This window comes from Thermobia domestica, chromosome 3 (assembly GCF_964235325.1).
Source record: "Thermobia domestica chromosome 3, izTheDome1.hap1.1, whole genome shotgun sequence".
NCBI classification, from domain to species: Eukaryota; Metazoa; Arthropoda; class Insecta; order Zygentoma; family Lepismatidae; genus Thermobia; species Thermobia domestica.
The window spans coordinates 72,106,843-72,133,373 of NC_137456.1; the positions used below are offsets into that span (position 1 = coordinate 72,106,843).

Consider the following 26,531-nt stretch of genomic DNA (forward strand, 5'->3'; position numbering starts at 1 on the left):
GATTTATTTATTGGTCATGAGCCTGTCTCGTTTCGAGAAGGTGTGAAAGTGATATCTCGTCTCCAGACACACACCCAGAAATTTTTGTTGGGGGTCCAAGCTTTTTGGGGGACCCACTACGTCTATGTAGTATTGAACGGATATTATTTTGTCTGTAAAATACTTACACCTATATGTTCAGAAAAAAATGATAAAACTAGGTTGTTTTCGTATGGGAATGGGTATAAATGAAACATATAATCAAATGTTAATGCTACATCAATCAATCATTTCCCTGTTAAACAAGTAGGCCTATAGTTTTATCAAGAAAGTGTAAAAATGTGTTGAGTTCAGAAGTTTTGGAGCAAAACTACTTCAAACTACTACTGAAATGTTTAGCATAGTACAGTGGCGGCGTAAGGCAAACTGGGGCCCGGGCCAGTGAAGTAGATCGGGGCCCCTTTTCGAACAATCGTAATTTATATACTTCTATTTTTGACATTCATTTACATAATCATTTTTTTCTGTTTACTCCTCCCCCTTTCCCTTTGGTGTGTGTGTTTAGATCATTTTAATCTGATATATATATATATATATATATATATATATATATATATATATATATATATATATATATATATATATATATATATATATATATATATATATATATTAAACAAATGGGGTGGCATTCAGCATCCCTGTCTGTTTTTTTTTAATACTTAGAACCGCCTTCAGGCTGGTATCTAAAAAAATTGAACCAGGACTATCATTGCATATTGTTTTCTTTTTTATTCATTTTTAAACGAAGGAGACGATAGAAAAGGGATTAGGGATACAAGTGTAACAGAAAGTACAACCCACGACAGAAATAACATAATCTTAAGAACAAACAAAACTTAACAATCAAGAATCCAGAATTTATCCTACACCTATACTATCCTAGTATCAACGCGTACTGTAATTAGATGGAATAGTGGAAGTAGTGCTCCTGATAATACATTTAGAGACAAATTTACCTACAAAATGTAACAATGAGCTGATATTGCAAAAATTGCAAATAATAATATAATTGATGCGATTTCTAAATGTAAGCTCTATGTTTTCTAGAATTCTTTGTTCGGTTCTCGCCTTTGGTGTTTCTCCTGTGCAATTTCTCATATGTCAGTTTATTCATAGTTCCTCCCTGTCTGAATTTGCGCTACATGGGTTTTATTCTATTAGATTTTTCTTCTACAATTAGACCCATTCACTTTAACATTAGGTTCTTCTCCAGTGATCATACACAATACTTAAACACTTTTTTTTTATTATTGAACTATCAGTAAATAATGGCTAGAATAGATTTTTCTCCTGCGTGTCTTCTTCATTTATCTTTCACTAGGTTTCTCTCCAGTGATAATGTACGATCTATTTAGTCCCACTACTTTTGCCGAAGTATCAATGAATAGTTAAGCACTAGAATATTTCAATCCTGCTTGTCTATTTTACTATTGTTTCCAGATTTCACACTTGTTTTATAATTATATTATTTTGTATTGAATAATTCAGTCATGTTTATATTCTGTCACTTATGACTATTTTCATTCTCTTTTACTAACATAGTATTAGAATATATTATAACAAAAAAATTCTGAATGTATTGAATAATGTGGGATATATTATAGATTAACTATGTAAGCACAGAATTCTACTACGGGTTATACCATCCTACTTTTCATTACCACCTATCACCAGTCAATTGACAGATTTTGACAGCTTTTTATTACTCTTTTCGTACTTTTGTATTTTTATTGCCTTTACTTGAAACATGAAACTACTTTCGACAGTAGTTCCACTACCATATTAGCCTGTGTTCCACCAACATTCAGAATGATACCTTCCTTGCTTTAGGAGCAGCGGAAGTATCAACTATATTATCAAAATCCAAAGTGGATGCTAGTTCATTTTCGATAGAAAGAATGTCCAGATTCGTGAATCTTTCTTGACTCATTGTGGGACGCAAGTATGATTTTATCAGTTTCATTTTGCTGAAAGACCTTTCACACGATGCGACAGATACGTGCAGTGTTATCAAAATCTGAAGAGCGGTTGGCAAACTTTAGTAAATTTCAAGCTCCATTGAAGATACATATTTCAGGATGCCTTGTGGGGAAAAGTCAAACTGTTCTTTAGCTTTCTGAGCACACCTTAGTGAAGGGATTATATCCTTACAACCCTGAAATAATTCTAAGCCATCCAGGTCATTCGGGTAGAACAAAGCCAAATCATAGCAATATGCTTTTAGCCTTTCCTTGCTCTCATCATCTAGCTGCTGCACAAAGTTGGCCATAGAACACAGGAATCCAAATCTGTCGTTGAAGTCATGCATCTGAGTAAAATGATCATACATTTGATGTCTCATCTCACCTAGAATTTCATTGATAGAGCGCTTCACTTTGGCCTGTACAGTCAGGGGTTCATGCTTTGCTTTTCCAGGCATGCATTTCTTTCTCCTGTGTGTATTCACAGTTATGTTCCATGCCCTGCAACTTCCTTCAGATACAGATATGATTTCTTTGCCCACCTCAAGTCTCCAGGTATCAATATTGTCAACCAGGCTCTGTAAGTGAACAAGAGTTTGATTGAAACACATATCCTGAGATTGAAGGCATTTTTGGATCCGATCAATATATGAGAGATCTGCAGATCAGAAATATAGTAAAGCGATGAAGTTAAATGACTGGATGCTGCAAGAAGAAGACCAGCATCTCCTCTAGTATCAAGCGTTTCAGTCGAAGTGTCACGCAGATCTTCCAACAGATTAATTACTTCATCCAATTGACTAGAAAGTAGCATGTAAGCCACAAGGTTCAATGAATTATTGTTACAAGGAACGAAAATCGCCAAAGGACTTATATTCCGTATCAAAGTTTGAACTCCAGAATATTGCCTGGTCATTGTAGGCTGATTTTATCACAAGATTGGCCTCTGCAATCTTAATATCAAGCCTATCACGTTGTAGTTACTTCAGTATTTCAGCAGAAATACTCTCAGCAGTCTTTCTTTTGACAGAGATAAAACCAATAAATGCTTCCCAAACTTGAACAGAATCACGTTGTACGTCAACAAATCGAATGATTTGTGACAACTGTTCCACATGAGAACAGTCAGGAGTTGAATTAAATATAATGCTGAAGTATTTGGAATATTTGAACATTTGTTTTCTTATTGAACATTTTCTTCACTCTAAATTTGTGGGCTGAAATGTAAATTCATACGCCAAAAGACAAGAGCAGAAATGGGGAAACCAACTAAGCAAAAGGTTTTCGCTCGCTGAAAATTCGACTTATAAAGGACAAAAGAAAAAGACAGAAGAAAAGCAAGTGAATCTGCGACTATAGAGTCTGCATCAAAGAGATTTCTGTTAGCAACAGAATGCTTGTACCCTAATAAAGCATTACGTTCATCCCTTCTTTCTATCCTTCTCTTAAACTGATATGTGAATAAATAAATAAATAAATAAATAAATAAATAAATAAATAAATAAATAAACAGTGATGTTTTAGGAGGCAGGTTAGCAGATGGGGCCCCATTACTTGCATCATAAGACCTTAGAATGTAAACAACACAATACACTTTGACTTCCTTTTATTATATTTTAATCTACACAGCTTTTACCTTTAAATTTCTCTGAGGTTATTAAACAAAATGAAACTTTTATTTTATTCATATTCTAATCCACATACATTTTTTCCTTTAAACTTCTTTGGGGCCCCAAGAAAGTGAAACTTTTATTTTATTAATTTTCACCTACATTCAACTTTTTTCTTTGATTTTCTTGGGGCTCCCAAGAAAGTGAAACGCTTACTTTATTTTTAATCTATATCAGAACTTGTTCTTTTAAATTTCTTTGGGAGCCTCCAAAATAATGCAACTTTTATTTTATTTATTTTTAATCTATATTCAGTTTTTTCTTTAAATTTCTTTCGAGTCTCCAAGAGAGTGAGGCCCGAAGCTTATAGCTTGCATAGCTTATACGGAAATCCGGCACTGGTTAGCTTTATTAGACAGATATTTCTGTTGTTTCATCCGTCATTTGGTGTAATATTGATTGACAATTGCGTTTCCTTTTAGAGAAGGTGTGGATTATAAACCTTGACAGCTCTTGTACGGCTCATGCTAACAAAGTTCCTTAGTAATTATTTTTTACGTACCGCCGGGGCCCCCCAGAAAGTGGGGCCCGGGGCGAGAGCACCGCTCGCCCCGTCCTTTCGCCCCCACTGGCATAGTAACTTCTTATTTCCATGAAATGAGTGAAGAACTAGGTTCGATAAGAGATGTTTTGCGTTTATCTTGTCGGAAAGATAGGACACACTTCTTTCTTCCGGAACAAACTAATTACGTTATAGAAATCACGTCTTCTATTCCAGTAGTTTGAATGCACGAATGAGTACAATGTCACATCTTATAAATAAGATGTTGAAATAATATCTCGAACAACATAGAACTACACACGCTTTGTTTACTTAAGACACCGACTGAGAATGTAATACAACTGTACTTGGGTCATCACGTAGCATATTATCAACGCAAAAAGATTAGAATTACGATTAGGATTTGCTTATATAAATATATCAGAGAAATTATAAATCACTTTTTGTCTTGTCTGCCACCGTACAAGAAAAAATGACGGACCCTTGGTGGCTTCCTAGTAGAGTGCTCACTGCTGGTGCTTGAGGTCCCTAGTTCGATCCTCGCTTGCAATAAGAGAGTTTTGTAGTGGACACAGTGTGTACGTGGGTTTTCTCGGTGTTCTGTCGTTTCCTCCAATTTTCTTTATTCCACCGTTCATTCGTTATCATAATCGCCGTTTCCCTTAGACTCGATGCGTAATCCTGGAACGTAAAACTAGAACATCCATATCAGTGACATAACTTGTGGAAGGAAGGCAGTATGCAATTGCTCCATTTAAGCTCTCTGCCGTTTGAGAAAGTCCATCTTCAATATAAAATTTTCTTATTCCATATAATACGGTAGGAGCATGAATGACACGATTAAATGAAATATGGAATAGGTTCACCCCCCCCCCCTTACAAGAAAAAGCAAGAAAAGAAAAAAATAGTTAAATGATATGAAAATGTGATCTGGGTTCATTTCAGTAAAAAGTTTACTATTAGCCTCCCCAAAACAATATTAATTTCTTGTCTCCTCAATTTAACCTGTAAAGCATTGAAAAGGCCTAGCATGCTATTTCCAAAAGAACTGAAAATAATGTAAAGTGTTGGGGCTGTTCCATCATCCATATTTCTCTACGACAAAGAATAAATGTAATCTGGGTCCTAATTTAGTGGAACTTCAACTGGGGCCTCTAGAAGTAATAAAAATGTTATATATATATAGTGATGCAATGCTAATTTTTTAGGTGGGTATATGCTCTATGCCTTTTCTCACACACACGCACACACACAAACATTATATATCGGGTCTTGCAATACTATTAGTCTTTGCACAATAAGATTTAAAGTTCAAAGTTCATAAGCAAGTTATTAAATAGCCTTGCTTATAGGCAACTCACACTGGCTCTGCGCGCGTATCGGTTGCATAACAAGCAGGATATGCATGTGATGATATAACAAGAGAACTCTGAATGGAGAGCTATGTTTTGGAGAACCTCTTAACCTATCAACCTGAGACTAAGAAAAATATTACCTATATGTTATAGATTAATTTAATACCTTATTTAGCTCTCTGCGTTAAGTAGATCAGGCTGTAGAAGTGGTTGTACTTGTATGACTGATAACTATAAGAAGAAAAAAATGACTTGGACCAATGTTGTTTCCGCCACCTTGCTCATTCCTTTGGTCCTATCTATCACTATGACACTTTTAAAGGATGTATTTGATGTACTCAGAACTACACATATCTCGTTTGAGTTAAAATGTTGAGTACATTTGGAGTAATTTAAGACTGTAATTTTGAATTTTAACATTGCAAATCGGTCGCGAACAACAGCGTACCAAGAAGAGAATAATCGCCCTCAATCTGTAGTTTCTCCGTCCTGCAGCTTACAACCTCTCTCTTTCTCTCTCTCCCAAATTGTGTTTAGTTGTTCTTTTGCTCGGAGAATTAATTTAACTTTCTTTTGTCTGATCATAATTGCATTAAAATAGAAAAAGTTTAATTTTGGTTTCGTTGGCGCATGACCGTTTTAGAATTGATAGATTGAGTGACATAGTAGCCTAAGTCCCAACAGCAATAATGTCGAAATTAGTATCTGTATTAACACTAATATCGGCCTTATTGTTGTTGGTACTTAGGCTACTGTGTTACTCAACTATTCACTTAAAACAAGGACAGCTATGTCCCAATGAGCAAATAATTAACGACTTGAAGCGTTAATAACTAAGTACAAAGAATAGACAAATAACAATACAATAATACGAAGACAAGCTGTTTTCATGAACTACCACACTTAGAACTTAGAATTTTAGATGTCTCGGAAAAGCAGAAATAAACTTATGTTATACCACCGTCATAAGTTCAAATCTAGAATTTGTTGCTTTCTTTTGCTGCTTTTAATACATTACGATGGTTGTGGGATTCCACCTTAAAATGTAGGACAATAGCTCATACAGTCACGGTGTTGAAAACTGACGGTAAACTTCAACAGATTCGTATAAAGGGACGGCTCTTGAGGGTAGTCACATCGGGCCTATGCCAATTTCAAGGCAATTTTAAACCGAATTAAGCATATGACGCATGCGGCGGCGTTATATTTTTCGAGTATTTTTCGAGTGGCAACTTGGTCCGATAAGTTTTTTTTTCAATTAAACGTTTTTTTTTTATCAGAAGCGACTCAAAAGAGCCAGTTCGACCAAACAGCAAACAAGCACCTTGGAGAACATTTTTGAGACCAATTTATGGTTGAATTAAGCCCTGATTTATGGTTGAATGGTTGAATTAAGCCCTGATCTATAGTTGAATTAAGCGCCGAAGTTAGAGTCGGGTAGTATCGGTATACCCATCTAAAACTTTAGTCCAATAATTTCTTTCCGTCAGAAGCAATTTTTAAAAATCACAGACGACAATCTTTCCGGGAGAAGTAGCTCAAGTGGTAGAGCGTGACTTCGCATTCAGTAGGTCGTGGGTTCGATTCCCGCTGCCAACCATCTTGACTGTGGTTTTCCTCAGTGCTACCAGGCAAATACCAGGATAGTGCCTACTGAACAAGCCCTGGATGATCCCTTCTCAAATCCTTTCTATTATTATTTTTGTTAGATATGCAGTATAAACTGGCCTCTGAGCTGTATCTGGTGATTGTTAAATATACACCCTGGAAAATATAGACGCACTCTGGGGGGGGGGGGAAAGGAAAAATGGATAAAGACAAAAAATGCTCTCCTCCTAAAAGTATTTCCTAAAAGGGCCGGGTTCAGGTAATTGGGTATAAAAAGAACTAAATACTCAAAGCTTCACACAATCCGGATGCAAAATTTTAATCTTGACATCTTGGAAACTAAGGGTGCTTTTATTTAATTTCCCTTAAGAAAGAAAAAAAAAGTCACAACCCTCCGATTCCACTTGGCACCACCCAGTTCCAAAACGTATCTGGTGTAGTGATCGGCAGTGGGAATATTCCCGGTGGGAAGGAAAATAAAAAATGGGAATTTTCCCCTGGCACATAAATTCCCGGGAATGAATTTATTTTCATTTCTTTATCTTCCAAATTATAAGAACCGTATGACTAATTACTTTATTTTTATTTATTATGATTTACTTCTAGGTTTTAAATAATTTGGAGGTTAAAAAATTTAAAATTCGTTGACTGTACTTTATATAACTAATAATATGATTTTTAAAGTTCGATTTCCATTTGCACTAAAAAGTAGCATAGTACTAATTTACAAATGATGAAAAGGAACCATTTTGTAAAGTAATGTAGAAATTATGTACCATAGAAATAAAGTTGAAGTACTATTAATACACTCCGAGCCACCGTTAGTAATAGACGTCAGTCTGTCTCCTGTCTCTGACTCGAATTTCTGAAGAGCTACTCGAACTTCTCTTACATAATGAATTAACGCATAATATTTCGAAAAATGGGTAGGAAGAAAGGTCCTGTGGGGCAATGTTACGTGCAAAATTATAAAGATAAGTCAGTATCTTGCAAATATTGTGAACATAAATATTTATGCGCAAATGTTGATAAAATGGTGGGACATGTGTCTTCTGGCAGTTACCGAACCTAATTTGTTTATAACATTTAAAAGTTTAATATGTTTATAATATCAGTGGTAGAGTTAAGTTTAGAAAATCCACTTACAATAACTTTAAACCGCTTAGCGGTTTAAAAGTATGTGGACTTACTATACCATTTTTTCATACATATTTACTTGCATAGAACATATTGTAAATAAATACACATTTATATACTCTCTAAATATAATAAAATATTAATAAAATAACATAATACCGTTCAGAATATACATTTTAAACACTCCTCTGGGGACAACAGTAATAATATACTCTGATATAAAAACGAATTTAACTTTGAAATCATAATATAGTAATAGAATGCATATTTTCTTTGTGATTGTACATAAATTCCCGGAAAATTCCCATTTTTGGGAATCTTCCCGGTAATATTCCCAAAAATATCTTCCCGGGAATTTACCCATCACTAATCTGGGGTGCTCTTTGGATAAGCAACAAAATCAGAAAACCAGTCATGTCGCTTATACCTCAAGTAATAAGGGATCTGCCATACAGAGATGATGTGAGTCAATGAGAACTTGATCCATTATCCATTGACCAACCACCCACCATGACCTACTCTGACCCACCAAAAACCCATCGTCATCAATTCTGACACATGATCCACGTCATCCTTTCAACTGAATAAGGAGTTTGCACTTGTAATAAAACAAGGCTGTGAAATTATCACTAATCAAAGTTTGAATTTCTATCGTTCAACCATCGCTCTGTTACAATACCGGTAGATCTGACCTTTACGATATAAAATGGTAAAATGTTTGTCATGCGCCATATTACGATGCATTTTAATTTAATTATCGTATATAATTATTTCCTTCTTGAATTACGGGTATTTTTCAGTGGAAAATTGGATGAAATTTACAAGTCTCAAACCGAGGTAAAGTAGACCAACGTAGTGACAAAAGTGTAAAATTCGACTCTGTCTCGAAAGACAAGTAGTAAGTTTTATTGCTACTATTACAATTACAAATATCATTATCTAAAAGCATAGTGCACTGAGTAGAGTGGGTCGGTGGATCATGGTGGGTCAGAGTGGATCACGTTCTGGTGGGTCAGAGTGGATCACTCACAAACATTGACCCACGACCCACTGATTCACTCCATCTCTGCTGCCATGCAAGTGGGAAATCCTTGTTCAATTTCCAGCTAGTCCAATGATAAGATTTGTCGGCAATGAAAGCTAGCTACTTAAGTCGGTTATCTCTGACTCCATATCGTTAGTTACCTAAGTCGATTATCTTTGACTAAATATCGTTAGCTACTTAAGTCGGTTATCTTTGACTCCGTATCATTGGCTACCTAAGTCGATTATCTTTGACTCCATATAGTTAGCTACCTAAATCGATTATCTTTGGCTCCATATTGTTATGCAAGTATGATTAACATAATCTCAATTTTATAATATTATTAGCGTTTAATAACAAAAAAAAGTCCAATCATGATACATATAACCAAACAATAGACCTTATTGAGCTGGGAAAAATGAGATTGGGTGAGTGTGAAAGCTTATGCATAGTATTAGATAAAAATCAAGAGATATGAATTTGTAAAACCTATAAATAAATGTTGTACATGAACTAAGCTATCTATTAAAGTGAAATTGACTTTGATGTACATTATCATCAAACTGTTCATTACGACACTTAGCAAGATGACAGTGCATTTTGTTCTTAGTGAGATATAGCCAAAAAATTATATAATTTATTTTTTAAAAATTTAATTTCTGTTTAACTAAAATAATATTCAAAAAGTTGATACACATATTACTCAATATATTCCATTATTTCAAATAACATGTTTGAGGTTAAGCTTCCAAGTATGGTTTTCAACAGAAACAAGCAAAATGAATTTATAAGATATTAAAAAATGTGCCGTTTGTTACTAGGACTAATTGGGAATTTTTATAATGCTAGAAAAGTTGTTTATTTATGTATTTGTGTACTGTATACTAACAGATTGTATCTTGTATTATTTGTGTTCTCCTAACAATGACTCTCATACTTTTAACAATGAAACAGATGCTCCTAACAGTTACGAACATTCTACTTGAAATGAATACTGGGTATTACAAATATATTAATTGAATGATTCTAAATAAAACTTCGATGACTCTAAATATTAATTGAATGATTCTAGATATTAATTGAATGATTCCAAATATTAATTGGATTATTCTAAATATTAATGGTATGATTCTAAATATTAATTGAATGATTCTAATTATCAATTGGATGACTCTAAATATTAATTGGATGTTGCTAAATATAAACTGAATGAATCTGAATATTAATTGAATGTTGTTAAATATTAATTTATGATTTTAGATATTAATTGAATGATTCCAAATATTAATTGGATTATATCAAATATCAATTGAATGATTCTAAATATTTATTCAGTGATTCTAAATATTAATGGAATGATTCTAAACATTAGCTAAATGATTCTAATTATTAATTGGGTGATTCTAAATATTAATTGGATTATTCTAAATATTAATTGAATTATTCTAAATAATAATTGGATATTGCTAAATATTAATTGAATGAATCTAAATATTAATTGGATATTGCTTAATATTAATTGAATGAATCGAAATATTAATTGGATGATTCTAAATATTAACTGAATGAATCTAAATATTAATTGAATGAATCTAAATATTAATGAGATGATTCTAAATAGTAATTGAATGATTCTAACATACAACACCAGTAATAAAAATTTATATCAGAAATTTTCTGCACTTGTTTTGTGGAACAGTAAAGCAATATCGTGGCACTATTTCTCAATGGTAGCAAGTGTGTTGTAGTCGAGCCTTCGGAGGCGTTACGCTGATGACCATAAGGCAAAGCCCATCAGGGGCTCGAGTTCCTCAGTAGATCTTGAGTGTCCTCGGTATCTTTGTGTTCATGTCGCTGTAGAATCCAGTTGAAATTCAACAAGTATAAAAGATAGAGATTTATAAACTTATCAAAACAATGGTGGAGCGAGAAACCCCTTTGATTCTACCTCAAACTATGTAAGCTTTTGTTGGACAACATCGTATCTGAGGGTTTTCTCGGGGGTTTCCCATTTTCTCCCAGATTCTCATTCCACCAATTGTTTCATAATTATCCACTTTTTAAAAAATAATCCATCTCCACTTATAGAGCGGAACTGTGATGCTTAAATTTCTAAGTTAATCTCCTTTCTCTTTTTCTTCTTTAGTATACAGTATATAACTGTAAGACCTAAAACTGTAAAATTTGATTTTTTTTTTCAGTTAAGCAATGTCAAGAATTGTAACATACGATATTAAATATTTTAATGTTGAGATTAGCAAGTAGCCTATTACTGAAGTACAAAATCGAATTCAGTATTGGCCTTAGCAGCATACCAGCAACAACTGTTATTTTTAAGCCAAATACCATTTTCTCTTACGTCAATCACAGAAGTTAAAGAATTAATGTCGTTTTTAATGGTACATTATATATATATATATATATATATATATATATATATATGAAAATTTTCGTTTCTACTTCTTGAAAATACTCTCCCACATATATGGTAACACATACGTTATCCTTACATTCGACAAACGAGAACGAAAAAAAAGTATAAAATCACGTTTTTGAGATCCATTGACGTCATTTGTTCTCCAAGAAGCAGTACAAATATAGCTGCAGTTAATAGGCGAGAAATGGAACAAAACACGCGGAATAAGATGGAGTAATAAATGTTCTCATGAAAGAATTTCTTGCGTTGCGTCAGTGAAAAAGAGATTTCTCAGCAAATTTTAGTATCATGAGATAATCAGCTTACATATTATTCTTCGAATTCTTATAATAACGCTATAGAAGGAGTTTTTATTGTAGAAAATAATACATCGAATGCTTTAGGAAGGTAAAATGCAGGCTACATCGAGAGTGCAAGGAAGTGAGTGCAATTCCAGGTTGCGCTATGTGAATAGTTTAATTTAGTCATCAGTTAGTTGATTGGTTTATTTATTTACTTATTCATGCTACAGATTGGAGCGCAGAATGTAAATACAAATAAGTACGCGCTGGATCAATCCAAATGGAGTTCTATTTTGTCATAATCTGAAAATAGTTTATGTTAATGTGAATCTATTAGTAAATGAGTTAATTGTCCGATATTTGGTTTCTGGAGTCGTTAACCCTTATCAAAATTTCTCCCTTAATCAATGGTTATTATTATTATTATTATTATTATTATTATTATTAATAATAATAATAATAATAATAATAATAATAATAATAATAATAATAATAATAATAATAATAATACAGTAGAGCGTCGATTATCCGAAGTAATTGGGGGACATGGGTGTTCGGAAAACTGGTTTGTTCGGATAATCGAACTGTACATGTTTATTTGCCAAAAAGAAGTACTGTACAGTAAATTTATCCATAAAAACAGGCATCTCTTTAAGTATTACAAAGTAACGTACAAAGGCAACTTTAGTAGAAATATATAGTATGTGGTATAGTTTATTAAACAAAAATATGTACATATTACATACGCATTCCGCCAGCGGTGGCTCAGTGCGGCGACTACTGTGGGAAATTTGGTTTGGGAGTGAGGGGGATGATGGACGGTAGGGTGGGAGAGTAACAGGTGTGAGCGAGTACACAGTTCGGTTAAGCGGTCGTTCGGTTGACCGACGTTCGGATAATCGACGCTCTACTGTAATAATAATAATAATAATAATAATAATAATAATAATAATAATAATAATAATAATAATAATAATAATAATAATAATAATAATAATAATAATAAACCATTCTGAGAGTTTACAATACTTAATTTTTATGTCTTCATGCATATTCAGTATGTTAAATTGAGTGATAAGTACTACTGTCTACTGCGGCAGGTAAATGGAAGGAGCAGATATGCAAATTGCTTCATACCTTTAAATCCTCCTTTGAAACTACGTAAATTTGAACACTACATTGTTAGAGGAAAAAAACTTACTCAAATTATTTTTCTCTTCATCTAACTCCAAATAAATTTGACTGAAAATGAGCAGTTCTACGTCAAATGTAAAACTTTTTTTTTTTTTTTTTTAAGATTCAAAGGAAATTAGGTCCACTTTGATTAAAGCACTTACTCGGTTAGGTGGAGCCAGACTAAGATCCTTTTATTCACTTTTGGATAAATATTTTAACAATATGATGTGTATGTGCGACGAAGTTATTTATAAATTTTAATTAGTCTGGTGTACTGAGGGAAAAACTGGTTATGTTTCTTCGATTTTTATATGTGAACAAAATAAAAATTCGATACAAGACAAACATAGAATTAGGTAGAGTAATTTGTCTTGAAACAGATCACTCAGACGCAACAAAACAACGTTAGCACTTACCGAATAAAAGAACTGTTACATTTGTTTCTTTTATTGAACTCTGGATAATATGTATTATGTTAGCAAAACCACTCACCTCTATTGTGGGGGGGTCCCAGGTTCGATTCCAGGCTATATGAGTTTGTGGTGGACGACATTGTGTCCGTGGCTTTTTCTTTGGGTTCTTTCGTTCCCTCCCAATCTCATTTCATGGTCACTCACTTTCATTTGCCACCTGTCTTCTTTACATACTCGTGGGACGTAAAGCAGTTTATTTTATCTGAGACGAGATGGACATAGAACTGATATATCAGCAATTTAAATGTAAGCGCTCTTAAATATCAATATTATCAAGAAAATTGGTCAAAATTTAAATTAAATCCATGTATTTTAAAAATATTAAGATATTCCATTAGACTATGAAGAGATTAGTGCCATGTACAGCAGCTTCTTAAGCTTTCACTAGATCAAATTCAAAGTATAGATAATATTTTTTACTATATTTTACTATGCCATACTTGATGTTGCTGTTATGCTCAACCTCAAATAGGGTCTATATACAGATAATGTATTTAGTATTGCTAATAACGAGATATGTATTAAGAATGTGCTTCCAAAGTAAATAGCACTATTCTTCATGGGAGGTGGTTTTCTTGGTAGGAAGAGATCGTGTGAAAAATAATTTGACAAGACAGTAAATTGTGTAGGGTAATTTCATGCTTTGAAGAATTGTGATAGCCACTGTCATAAATTTCCGCTTCCGTAAGCAAACTATTAAAAAAAGAAGCACAAAAAAGTTTAGCTATTAGGGATGTAATATATACTTTAACATTTGAGAAAAGTTGTACATTTTTATATGTACTTCGTCATCATCTTTAATAAAATATTGTGTTTTTTTTTAAAGTGAAATGATAAAAAGCTTCCTAGTCCCGAACCTCATCCACGTTGAGAATTTAATTGATATCCTCCGGTTTGTTCAAGAGTTATAAGTCACAAATATAATCACTTTCATATATATCCCCTCCTTCTCCTCCCCTACGTTACCTCGTTAAAAGTAAATGTTAAAAACCATCCTAGGTCCAAACCTCATCTATATTGAAAATTTGATCGAGATCGGGCGGGTGGTTCAAGAATTATAAAGTTTTATTTATTTTTTAATATTTCCCTCCCTTAAGTTATACCGTCAAGATAAATAAAAGCCATCCCATGCACGAACTTCATCTATGTTGAAAATTTGATCTAGATCGGTTGAGTGGTTCAAAAGATTAAGAGTCACAAACATAGTCACTTTCAATTTTATAATATAGATTTTGATATATTTGTTATGTTTCATCATGATATATTGTGATTCTGGTATCAAAGGCAACTGAATATAGTTAAGGTGCTTTTCGGGCGCCTTATTCTTATCTATTCGGACCTACATCCTTCTTCAGCCAGTTTTTTTCTCAGATAATTGGCTTGATGGCAACCTGAACGAGCAGATTCGAAAGTTAAATATCAACAAATACGTCGTAAACTGCGTTATTTATCTTGCGCGAAAGAGATCTACTGCCATAAGCATTGGAACAACCCACTTTCAAAATACGACAGGTGAACGGCAACAGTAAGATTGGGGTTCGTTAAAAGTAGTTCTTTACATGCAAAGCTGGGATCCTGAACAAAAGAAGGCGTACACAAGTAAATCGAATCAATTTTGAAAGAGCGAAACGGTTTTGTAAAAAGTGATTTTTGAAAGTTTTCGAAACCCGGTTATAGTTTTTCTAAAAACAGAAAACCTACTTTTGTGCCCATCACTACATTAAATTATGCCACCAAAATTGTGATGTACCGATTAATATAGATTGTACTAAACACGTATAGCATCTTTGCACATATTCGGTAACAGTATCAATCATGATATGGAAATTGTATCTGTATTAACTTTTCTACTTCATTTAACATAAGGATAGAGTCAGACAACTTACAGCCTAAAGTGCTCACCTCTTGTACGAAAGGTGCCGAAACCTCTTGTAGTTCGATTGCAGGCTATGTAAGTTCCAGTAGAGAATATTGTGTTTATGGATTTTCTGGTTTCTACAGTTTTCTTCTAGTATCGCTAATTCACCAATTCTTTCATCATCATTCATTTGCGATTATCATTAATTTTCTTTAGCCTACAGAATATAATCGTGACATGTTAAACTGAAGATATATTTAATTATAATTTAACGTTCTTACTAATAATTACCCATCAACAGTTTGTTTAAACAACAACTAACTTTGTTTGTATCTTTCTTTTAATGTATAATGAATCGAGTAATAATACAATTTTACGAGCAAAGATAAATGTTTTCGTTAGGTTTTAACGGTGGTTTACCTTTAACATGAAGTAAACAAACAGGAAAAATAAAGCAACATAAAACAACATAGCAGATTCATGCTGTTATATTTTATAGAGGAAAATTTATTAACTATGTCTTTGCTTTCCTGCCCATTGTGTTATTTTCTTATCTACAAAAGTACCTTAAGATAGGTATGTCATTTGCAGCCATGTGGAACTATTAGGGTCAATTTGATTTGATTCGTGTCATTATGAATCCATCTAAGTTAGATTCATATATATACTATAAGCATATAATGTTATATGCTACATGAAAAGTGTTTCTTCATGTCTCTACCTTCATTTGAAGTTCTGTCAAGTTAGTAGATTTTCGATAAATATGAGAAAAAGGTTTATTCTTAGATGTAACAAATCTATTTTACATTGTTTTAGTTGATTTCGGTTTTGAAAGGTAAAATTTTAGTAAATTTTGTAATGTTATACTGGTCTGTCATCGAACCAGGGATCCTTCGAACCAGAGATGAGCACTCTACATTGAGGCACTATGTCTCCATGTTTTCTATATGTTAATGTTTAGGATCAGTTATAAAAATCGGAGTAAAGTAACAAGGAAGCTCTTACAAAAATGTATATTGTTGACCGAAATGAATGTTACTTACTCCATCCAAATCTATTATACTCTAGATTAAGTCAAATGAACTTAAAGCAAAATTCTATAAAATCATGCTTTCTGCCCATTGTTGTGTGGGTGTGACTATAGTAAGCTACCCTAGAAATCCTTAAAGAAAATAAGTGTTGAAAAATATTTGATACATACATGATGATCCAATCGGTGAATGGTAAAAAAAAAAAAAAAAAGTCACACACTACAGAACTTAAACACGTACCTGTCGCCGAATATCAAAGGAATAATGGAGAAATTGACAGTCAAAAAGGTGAGTGGTGAAATCTCAGACAACACCGACTTTTATAACGTATAATGCCAAAAATTGATGATCAAACAGAGGAACGGTGAAAAATCACACAATACCGAACTTCACAATGTGTATCTATCACGAATATCACAAGAATAGCGCAATATTTGATCATTAAATGGGCGAATGGTGAAAAGTCACACAATACAGAACTTCACAATGTGTACTTGTCATGAATATCATAAGAGTAACGCAAGAGTTCTTGATAAAATGGGTGAATGGTGAAAAATCACACAACACAGAACTTTAAATCTGTACTTTGACATGAATGTCACAAGAGTAGCGCAAAAATTGTTGATAAAATGGGTGAATGGTGAAAAATCACACAATACAGTACTTCACAATGTGTACCTGTTATGGATGTCACAAGAGTAACGCAAAAATTAATGGCAAAATGGGTGAATGAGTGACAAGAGTACGATAAGATGGGTGAATGCTGAAAAATCACACAATACAGAACTTCACAATGTGTATCTGTTGCATATATCACTGGAATAATACAAAAATTGATGATCGAATGGGTGAATGGTGAAGGTAACAAAAAACTGAATTTCACTATGTGTATCAGTTGTCGAATATCATAGGAATAACGCAAAAATTGATAGTCAGACAGGTGACTGGTGAAAAGTCACACGATACAGAATTTCGCAGTGTATACCTGTCGTAAATATCATAGGAATAATATAAAAATGTATGAAGAAATATGTGAATGGCGAAAAATCACACAATACAGAACTTTACAATGTGTACCCGTAGTCGAATATCATAGGAATAATAGGATAAAGTCACTTAAAGTGAGTGAGATATGTTACCTGTATGAAAAATGTGCGTGAAGTGTGCATCTCTCCAGCTTAAAATTGCTGTTGGGTAAAGTCATCTCTGTGTAAATCAAGGGGAAAATAAAGTAGGATGTTAGGGAGGAGGGTAGAAATTTTAAAATATTAACCTATAACGATGAGCTATATCATCGATAGATTTCATTGAGCTAAATTAAATAATATGAGTGGGAATAAGTCATATTTAGCTTTAGAGAAAATCGACTTTTTTTTTTTAAACTAAAGATGATGCTATATGGTAACATGCCACATCTTGAGATGAAACTGATATCAAAATATACTCTCATCAAAGATTCTACTATGATACCAGCAAGATAACACAACACATTATGGTTAATGAGGTATAACCGTATAGTCTAATCATTAATCGGTAAATTTTGTTATTTTTTCGCTGTAACATTATCCGGAGATGAAACATTGGTAGATAAGTATCGATTTAAATCGATAGATCAGATCAACCAGAACCAAGTGACGTGCTGGTTGATAAATTCTCATGTGTAATTTTTAAGAAAATCGAGAAAAACGAATTTTTATGTCGCTTAAAAGTTTGTCGTTTCTTGCTAATAATAATCGATAGTTTATATTATGTTAGAGTAGATTATTTACTTATATTTACGTACTGTTCTTCACTTTCGAGCAACGAAAGGATTTACACATTACATAGCGCATAGACACTAAATAATAATAATAATAATAATAATAATAATAATAATAATAATAATAATAATAATAATAATAATAATAATAATAATTTTTCGACATCTTTCCATCTTTTCGTTCGTTCGGATTCGTCCGTTTGTCCTGATGTACAGTTGTCTAAAGGCCATACCGTTCAACATATCTCAACCAAATTTTACAATTAAGGTTTTCATGTGATCCTCCAAAGATTTTTTTTCGAATTTTCTTCCTATTCCTAAAAGTAAGAGTAGTCTATTTAAGGGTAAAATTAAAAAATTGCGTTTTTCTCAAAAACAGCTTTAACGACTTTGTTTATATTTCATAAATGAATTTTCCAAAACCAACGTCATCATAGGTGTAAGTCATTTCTTTGGCAAAAATTGAGAAGGGGTAATTTATTCATGGAGTGAGTTTACTTTTTCGGATGATTTTTTCAAAAATGACTTGGATGATTTCGTCCTAAATAAATATTTCATTAATAATCTGACAATATGGCATAACTCGTTTGCTTTGAAAACAAAATCTACGAGGAATAGTTTATTCTTAGGAGTAATTTTTCGCACGATTTTCTTCCGAAACTATTCAGGCTATTTTCTTTATATTTCATAAATAAGTATTTAATTAATAAGTTGACAATATTGTATAACTTATTTGTGCTGAAAATCTTTACGAGAGGTAGTTCATTCGTGGTTGTAAGTTTTCCGGACGATTTTCTCATGTGGTTTTCTTCATAGTTCATAAAGAAGATATTTCATTATTATCCTGACAATATTGAATAACTATAGGGAATTAAATTGGAATGTCCAAACAGTAACACACCAATGAAACGTTCAGGGGAAGCGCGGTAGGGATGACCCCCCCTAAAGGCTACATTAAAAAAAAAAAAGCTATTTAACATGTTTAAGCCATTTAACATCACATTACCATTATTATAGCATATAACATACATAAAATCTACCAACAAAAACACGACAAATCACATACTATGTCATTTGTTCTACTATTTGTGGAAAATTTATATTATAGCTACTTTATATATATATAGTGTTTCAAAACAATACCGACGACGTTTGGAAGATGATTCCTGACACTAACTTAAGATAAGAGAGAAAGTATAGACCAACCTGGGTGCACAAATGTTTCCTTTCGGAGTTATAGGTTGCCGAAGACATGAAAAAATGAACTTTAAAAGCCCATAGCTAAAAAACTATGGGATCTATCGTAGTAGGATCAAGACTTCGCTTAGGAACTAATATATGCGCTATCCAAAAATACAAGTTTCAAAATCCTAAGATACTCAGAAAACAATTTTTATAGAGGGAATTTGGTTACGGGCATATAATTTGAAGTACTCAAAAACTACCTCTATAAAAATTGTTGCGGAAGTACGACAGATTTCTGAAACTTGGATATTTGGATAGGGCACATTCCTAAGTGAAGCCTTGACCCGACTACGGTAGGTCCCATACTATTGGAGCTATGGACCTTTAAAGTTCATTTTTCATGATTTCGGAAGCCTATAACTCCGAAAGGAAGCATTTGTGCACAAAGGTTGGTATATACTTTTCGTCTTATCTTGGTATCAGGAATCCCTTCCCAAACGTTGTCGGTGTTGTTTTGGAACACCCTATGTAATGTTTTGACGTTATATGCTACTACCTTTGTGCTTCCACTTCCAGTCTACGTTAATCGTTCAGAAAACAATCCGCCCCCTCTAATCGAACCTTCTGGATCCGTTACACACTTCTCGTAACCCTCACACACTTCTAACATTGACACACACACACACACTATTTCTAATTCTGGAATTCTATTTGTTGAATTGTCTCATTACAAGCCCAATTCAATGTCGAGATTTTATTTCTACTTCGATAAACTTATGGGTTTCTAAATAAAGGGCTTTTTACTTTCATGCATAAACTACAAGTAAAATATTGCAAAGGCGCATTGTACGTAAGAAACATTTATTTTTAAAACTACGAACAATGGGATATGTTTTCAGTTGAAATCAACATACTTCAGACATGAGACTTTTTTTAATTGTAAACTCAGAACACTTCCATATCAATGACTGGATCTTGAGTAGGTTTGCCTCTGAGATAGGAGTACGAGCTGTTTCGTTCGTAAAACTGATGTCTCAGAAAATGTTTCTATTGAAAGAATTCTATCTCATCTCACTACATGCAACGTTGATGTCTATCTCATTTCTATCTATCTCTGTCTATCTCATCTCTGTTTATCTCATCTCACTACATGCACTACATGCAACGTATCGCTTAAACCTTGAGACACTCATCAGTAAGTCACTTAGCTATGTTTAAGTAATGTATTCATTTAATTACAAAGAACAATTCTAACATCTCTACGGATTTCGACTTCCAACAATAAAGTGGTAGTCTAAAAATAGCAATGATTTCTTTGTGTTTAGAGTTATCAAGAGAAGTATCTGTCACGAGTCGTGCATGTTAAGATGTAACTGACTCATCTTTGGGAAAGAATTATCAGCAAGGGATTGCGGTTGCCAAAGTCTTGTATTTTAAAAATATTGCTTTTCGATATGAAGCTTTCTCAACAACTTCTCAATATATCTAAAGCTTTCTGCTCCTGTTTGTGCTTTCATATCTTTTCTTCATGGCTTATTGTTCATTTGAATGATGTAACAAAAGAAAAATCATCATCGTCATAAATATCAATTATTCTGACGTCACTGAAAGTCACTTGTAAATTGAGATGCTTCCATGAACAACACCTCTGAGTTCTCAATGAGTATTTCGTTTTTAAGTTCAAACAGTACCGGCCCTAGGCAATTTGCCACCCCCATTTTTCCAGAAAAAACAAATCTTAAAAGCTATAATTTTAAGTATGCTACCCTATCATGAACAACGAAAGGGAGGGAAAGTGCACTCGCACTTAGAAAGTCCTAAACACTTCAAATACAATCTCGTTGTGTCTGTTTTTTTTTCTTTAAATAGTAATCCATTATATTAATGAAAGATAAAACAAACACGTCTGCAGAAGAAAGATGGTAATTCTTTTTATGGAATTCAATATCGAGCTTAAATCTCAATATGTCAGTTTGCAACTTTAGTGCAACTAGCTCTTTTACCTTTATTTCTTGATTTTCATTCTACTCTGTTATTTTTTAAAAGATTTGTTTCCTCCTTCAATGATAAGGAAGTTGTTTGTGAGAAAGACAAGACTAGTTTTCATATCAAAACTGTGATAACTAACTAAATGGAACAGATGTTCGCTACTGTTCGAAAATTGATTTCTTGTGTTTGACAACAATCAAGCAGTTCATGCTGGGATTTTTTTGACCATTTGCTTTAGCACTGTCCGTGTGACCTTAAACTAATGCGACCTAAACATGATTTATGAATGTAGCTTACAAATATAAGGTCAGTTTAGTAAATTTAACTACCATCATTAGGAAGTCTGTTTCCAAGAAGAAATACTGATTTTAAATAATATACAGTTATGATAGATTTTCCCGCCTCTCGAAAGTTGCCGCTCCGTGCAAATGCATGTCTTGCATATATGGTAAAGACGGCCTTGAGTTCAAATCATTTTCTTAATATTGTCATCACGTAAAGTTTTTTTTTTTTCCTTCGCCTTGCTCATTTCCCTTCCATTACATTTTATAATACCTCCCTGAGAACACATTTTCGCCTAATCAGTTTATTATTTCTCTTTTTAACTATCTCTAATTTTTATTCCTTCTTACCCTGACACTTTCTCATCGCGTTTCTGCCCACTCACCTAATTTTCTACGTTCTTCTCCAGGATCACATTTTAAAAACCTACAGAAACAGTGATGAGGGTAGCCCGAGGTAATTTCCCTCGGAGCTACGGACCATCTACTCAGGGGCACATCTGCCATTGTGCTCAACGTGAGTTGCCAGTATTTTCGTAGTGTTACCTTCAGCTACACCCCTCGTATATTGAGATTCGCCCCGGGGAAAGTCTTCTGAAGTGATCTCTGTTCAGAAGTTATTCGATGCTTTTCTCTAGTAGCCCTCCCCGCTGATCTAGTGTCTGTAGTCTGCGCCCTTGGTGTACAGGGTGCCAGGTCCAATTCCCGGTGGAAAAGTTGTAAAATTCCTAAGACAGTAAGTCGAACTTCTCACATAGACTTCGTGCTGAAAGAGACGCTGAACTCCAATCCAACCAGCCAGCCAATCACTTTTCTTTTTTTCCCTTTTTTCTTTCCTTTTCCTTTATTTGCTTTGGAGTTTAACGATTCAGCACTGATGCTGTATGAAACGTGAACTAGAATTAAGATTAGGAATTAGATTTCTGAGCTTTCGGCATCTACAGCCATGTTACCCGTCACGTATGAGGGATGACGTTCCTCGACAATCACACTATCCGGGGAAAGGGAAGGAAGAAAGGGATAAGAAAGGAAGAAAGGAGCCTGGAACCATTATGTTAGGTACTACGCCGGCATTTGCCTGGTGTGAATGAGGAAAACCTAGGATAACTCACTCAGGATGGCAGGCATGAAAAAGCTTTTACATTTTTTCGACCGAGTGTTCCCACTGGGAATCGAACCCGAAAACGTGAACTAGAGTTGGGCGATATTTCATGATGAAAATATCATAAACATTAATGATCGATATATCGATATTAATATTCGATATTTTTATTTTCGGTATTTTAATGTTTTGATAATTAATTTTTCGATATTATCTCTGTATATCGATCAAGTTTTATCTCTGTATATCGATCAAGTTTTGATATTTTATCGATATCAATTTTACATATGAAAATCTGGATACCGTATAGCCTTAACGTGTACCAACAGTCGAATATGGGATACAAATCATATGAGCTCCCACCTGCTACTCCATGCGATTGCCTGTGTGCTATGTAGCGTACAAAACTTAGTTTCTACTCCGTATAGCATAGTACTCCATCATGAATTAGTAATTAAAAAAAAATAAAGTGCAGTGTATTACTTGATTTAAGTACACATGATGCAAGAAAATGAAATGAAATCTTTGAGTTTTACGTCCCACAGTTATGCCGGTTAGGCTAAAGGAGACGGTGATTATGAGAAAATGAATGAAATGGTGGAATGAATAAAGTGGAAGGAAACGGGAGAACCCCGAGAAAACCCACGCACACGGTGTTTCTCCACCACAAAGTTCACTTGGCGGGAGCAGGGTTTGAACCCGGGATCCCATACACCAGAGGTGAACGCTCTACCACTGAGCCACCGCGGTCCCACACACATGATGCAATTAGCATTTCTATTTAAGAATCTGTGTTCTTGACTATGCGATGGAAGAGTGTATTTTACAATCGGAAGAAAATGAATTGATTGTGCAGATGAATATCCGGATATGTCATCGTTATTACTCAGTTCTTGCATACAGGATATTCTTAATCACAATAATTCTGGTAAATATATATATATTGTTCATTCCAATTCCTTATTACACTCAGAACCAATGTAGAAAATACTGGTTATCTTACCCTAATCTATTGATCTAATGGACACTTTTAGCTATAGAAGCTAAATAGAAGAGAATTTTCCTTTGGGAAGCATACTTACAATTAACACTTCCCAAGTGTAACACTCCGATTTTGATAAAATTTGGCAGGTGGATACTACACATGAAATAAACGATATATGTTTCTTTTTATTATTTTCTGCGGAAAAACGGTTTTAGGGGGGTAAAAAAACCCCACCCAAAATTTTGAAAATTGACGCCCGAAAGGCAAAAACAAGTGGATCAAAGTGAATGAAATTGTGCACAAATATTGTAGAGGTAAGATGAGAGAATACGTGTTTCGTATTTTCCTTTAAAAGAAAAAAATGTTGAGTGGACCGAGGCGTTGAGTGGCGGAAGGAGTGGACCGTAACGAATGAAACTGTGTGTAGATATTGGATATGTAAAATAAGACCTTTCGTGTTTCACAACTGTCTCCATCCGATTTCTTTAAATTTGTCAGATCAACAGCACAAACAGTATAGCGTATTTTATAGTATTTCAGCAGGCGCTTTTAACCCTTACAATGTTTTTCTGTATGAACAAAAAAAAAAAAAAAAAAAAAAAAAAATGTCGATTTATTTCCTATTTACTGTTGATGTGCCAAATTTGAAGCAAATCGGATATGGATACTTGAGAAACACGAAAGGCCTTATTTTACATATACAATATCTATACTTACTTTCATTTGTTTCGGTCCACTCCTGCCTGCGCTATTACGGTATATTTATTTTTTTTTCGGAGGGGGCCTACGCCCCAACACTGTTTATCAGCACAAATTAAAACACGTTCCGTTTATTGTTTTGCAAATTGTCCCTATACGAAGTTTCGTTGCAATTCTCCATATTCTTTAGGAACTTCTCAAGTATACTTATTTGCACTTTTGATATTTCGTAATCAACGGTTTAGAAGGTCCATGCCCCACCCAACCGCTTTTTCCCAGGAAAATACGAATGCCGTAATACCTCATTTTATGTCTACAATATCTGTGTACAATTTCATTCACTTCGGACCAATTCTTCTTGTCTATTGGGTGTCAAATTTCAAAATTTTTGGTGCTTTCCCCTAAAACCGTTTTTTCCGCAGAAAATAAAAAACCCGTATTCGTTTATTTTTTGCCTATTGTCACTCCCCAAAGTTTCGTTCCAATTCTTCATGTCCTTTAAGCACTTCTGACATACTGTTATTAGCACTTTTAATATTTCATGATCAAGTTTTGGAGGGGTTTGTGCCCCACGCAAACTTTTTTTTTTTTCAGGAAAATAAGAAATTCGTATTCCCTCATTTTGTGTCTACAATATTTGTGCACAATTTCGTTCACTTCGGTCCACTTCTTCTTGCCTTTCGGCCGTCACATTCCTAAATTTTGGATAGGGGCTTTTGCCCCCGAACCGTTTTTTTCAAATATTCGTTTATTTTTGGCGTATTGTTTTTGGGGACCCTAATTGGCCCTCCCTGTTGGTATAGTGGATAGCGCATGAGTTTTTGTTACACGAGTCCCGGATTCGATTCTTGATGGGAGAGCCTTAAAAATCTTGAAATGAAATCTTGAATTTTACGTCCTACGATTTTGCCGGGTAGGCTAAGAGACGGTAATAATGAGAAATGAATGAAATGGTAGAATGAAAAAGTGGGAGAAAACGGGAGATCCCCGAGAGAACCCATACACATAATGTTTGTCCACCACAAAGTTCACTTGGCGCGAGCTGGGATCGAATCCAGCACTCCCATGCACCAGAGGTGAACGCTCTATCATTGAACCACTGCGGCCCATGGGAGAGCCTTAAATTTGAACGCATTACGGTGGTTTGGATCCCACCTTAAATTGTGGATCCACGTCTCATATAACCTCTATACTGAAAAAGAACGTTAAACTCCAAATCAACCAACCTAATTTGTCTCTTAAACATACAAGAAAAAATACGTGCTTCCTGACATTCCATAGCTTTCCCAGGAGTAAATTAGCTTCCTTCATATTTCGAAATGTTTCAGCAGCGACTATCTCGTTCTTCGCCAAAACAGATATTGATGCAACACGTTTCCTTCACGTCTCTCTTCATGGCTATAGGAACAAGGCGGTGTAATTAGCAGGAAGGATTTAATTAGTGTCGAGTGTGATTATTAGAGTGATACGGGAGTCCATATGCATACAAACACTCACATATATACACATAAAAGTGTATAAATACGGAACCCATATGCTATGCATGTAGAGAAGCTACAGTCACGTCACATGGCCTACAAATCAGGAATCCATTTCAAGCATCGCCGCGCCGACTCGCTTTTCTTTCATCAACAGAAGAGAAACTGGTTTTCGAATTACACTGAACGTAGAAAACTTAGGATGATTACTTCGATGTCATTGTTCCTTTCGTTGTGGATTTTTTAAAGTTCATTTTTTTTCAAGGTCGCATTCAAAAAGAGGAAGAGAAGGTTTAGGTGGCTGGAAATAATCTGTAATTCAAAATTGTACTGAATAATATTGGCATTGCAAGAGTCTACAGTATTTTGTTTTTGAAAAGCTTATTGTTTTCGGGGGTAGGCTCACAGCCATGGATTGTGATACTGTTCTGTTGAAAACAGTATTCATCAAATCGCTGCGAGATGAAATGCTATTAGATACTTTGAAAATAAAATGAA

The 26,531-nt window shown here is 34.1% G+C and overlaps 1 protein-coding gene across 2 annotated transcripts in view; it reads left to right on the plus strand.

Moving 5' to 3' along the window:
• The window catches only part of LOC145680503 (uncharacterized), a 184,621-nt gene that overhangs the window by 19,519 nt on the left and 138,571 nt on the right, over positions 1-26,531 (plus strand). The window lies entirely within an intron of this gene.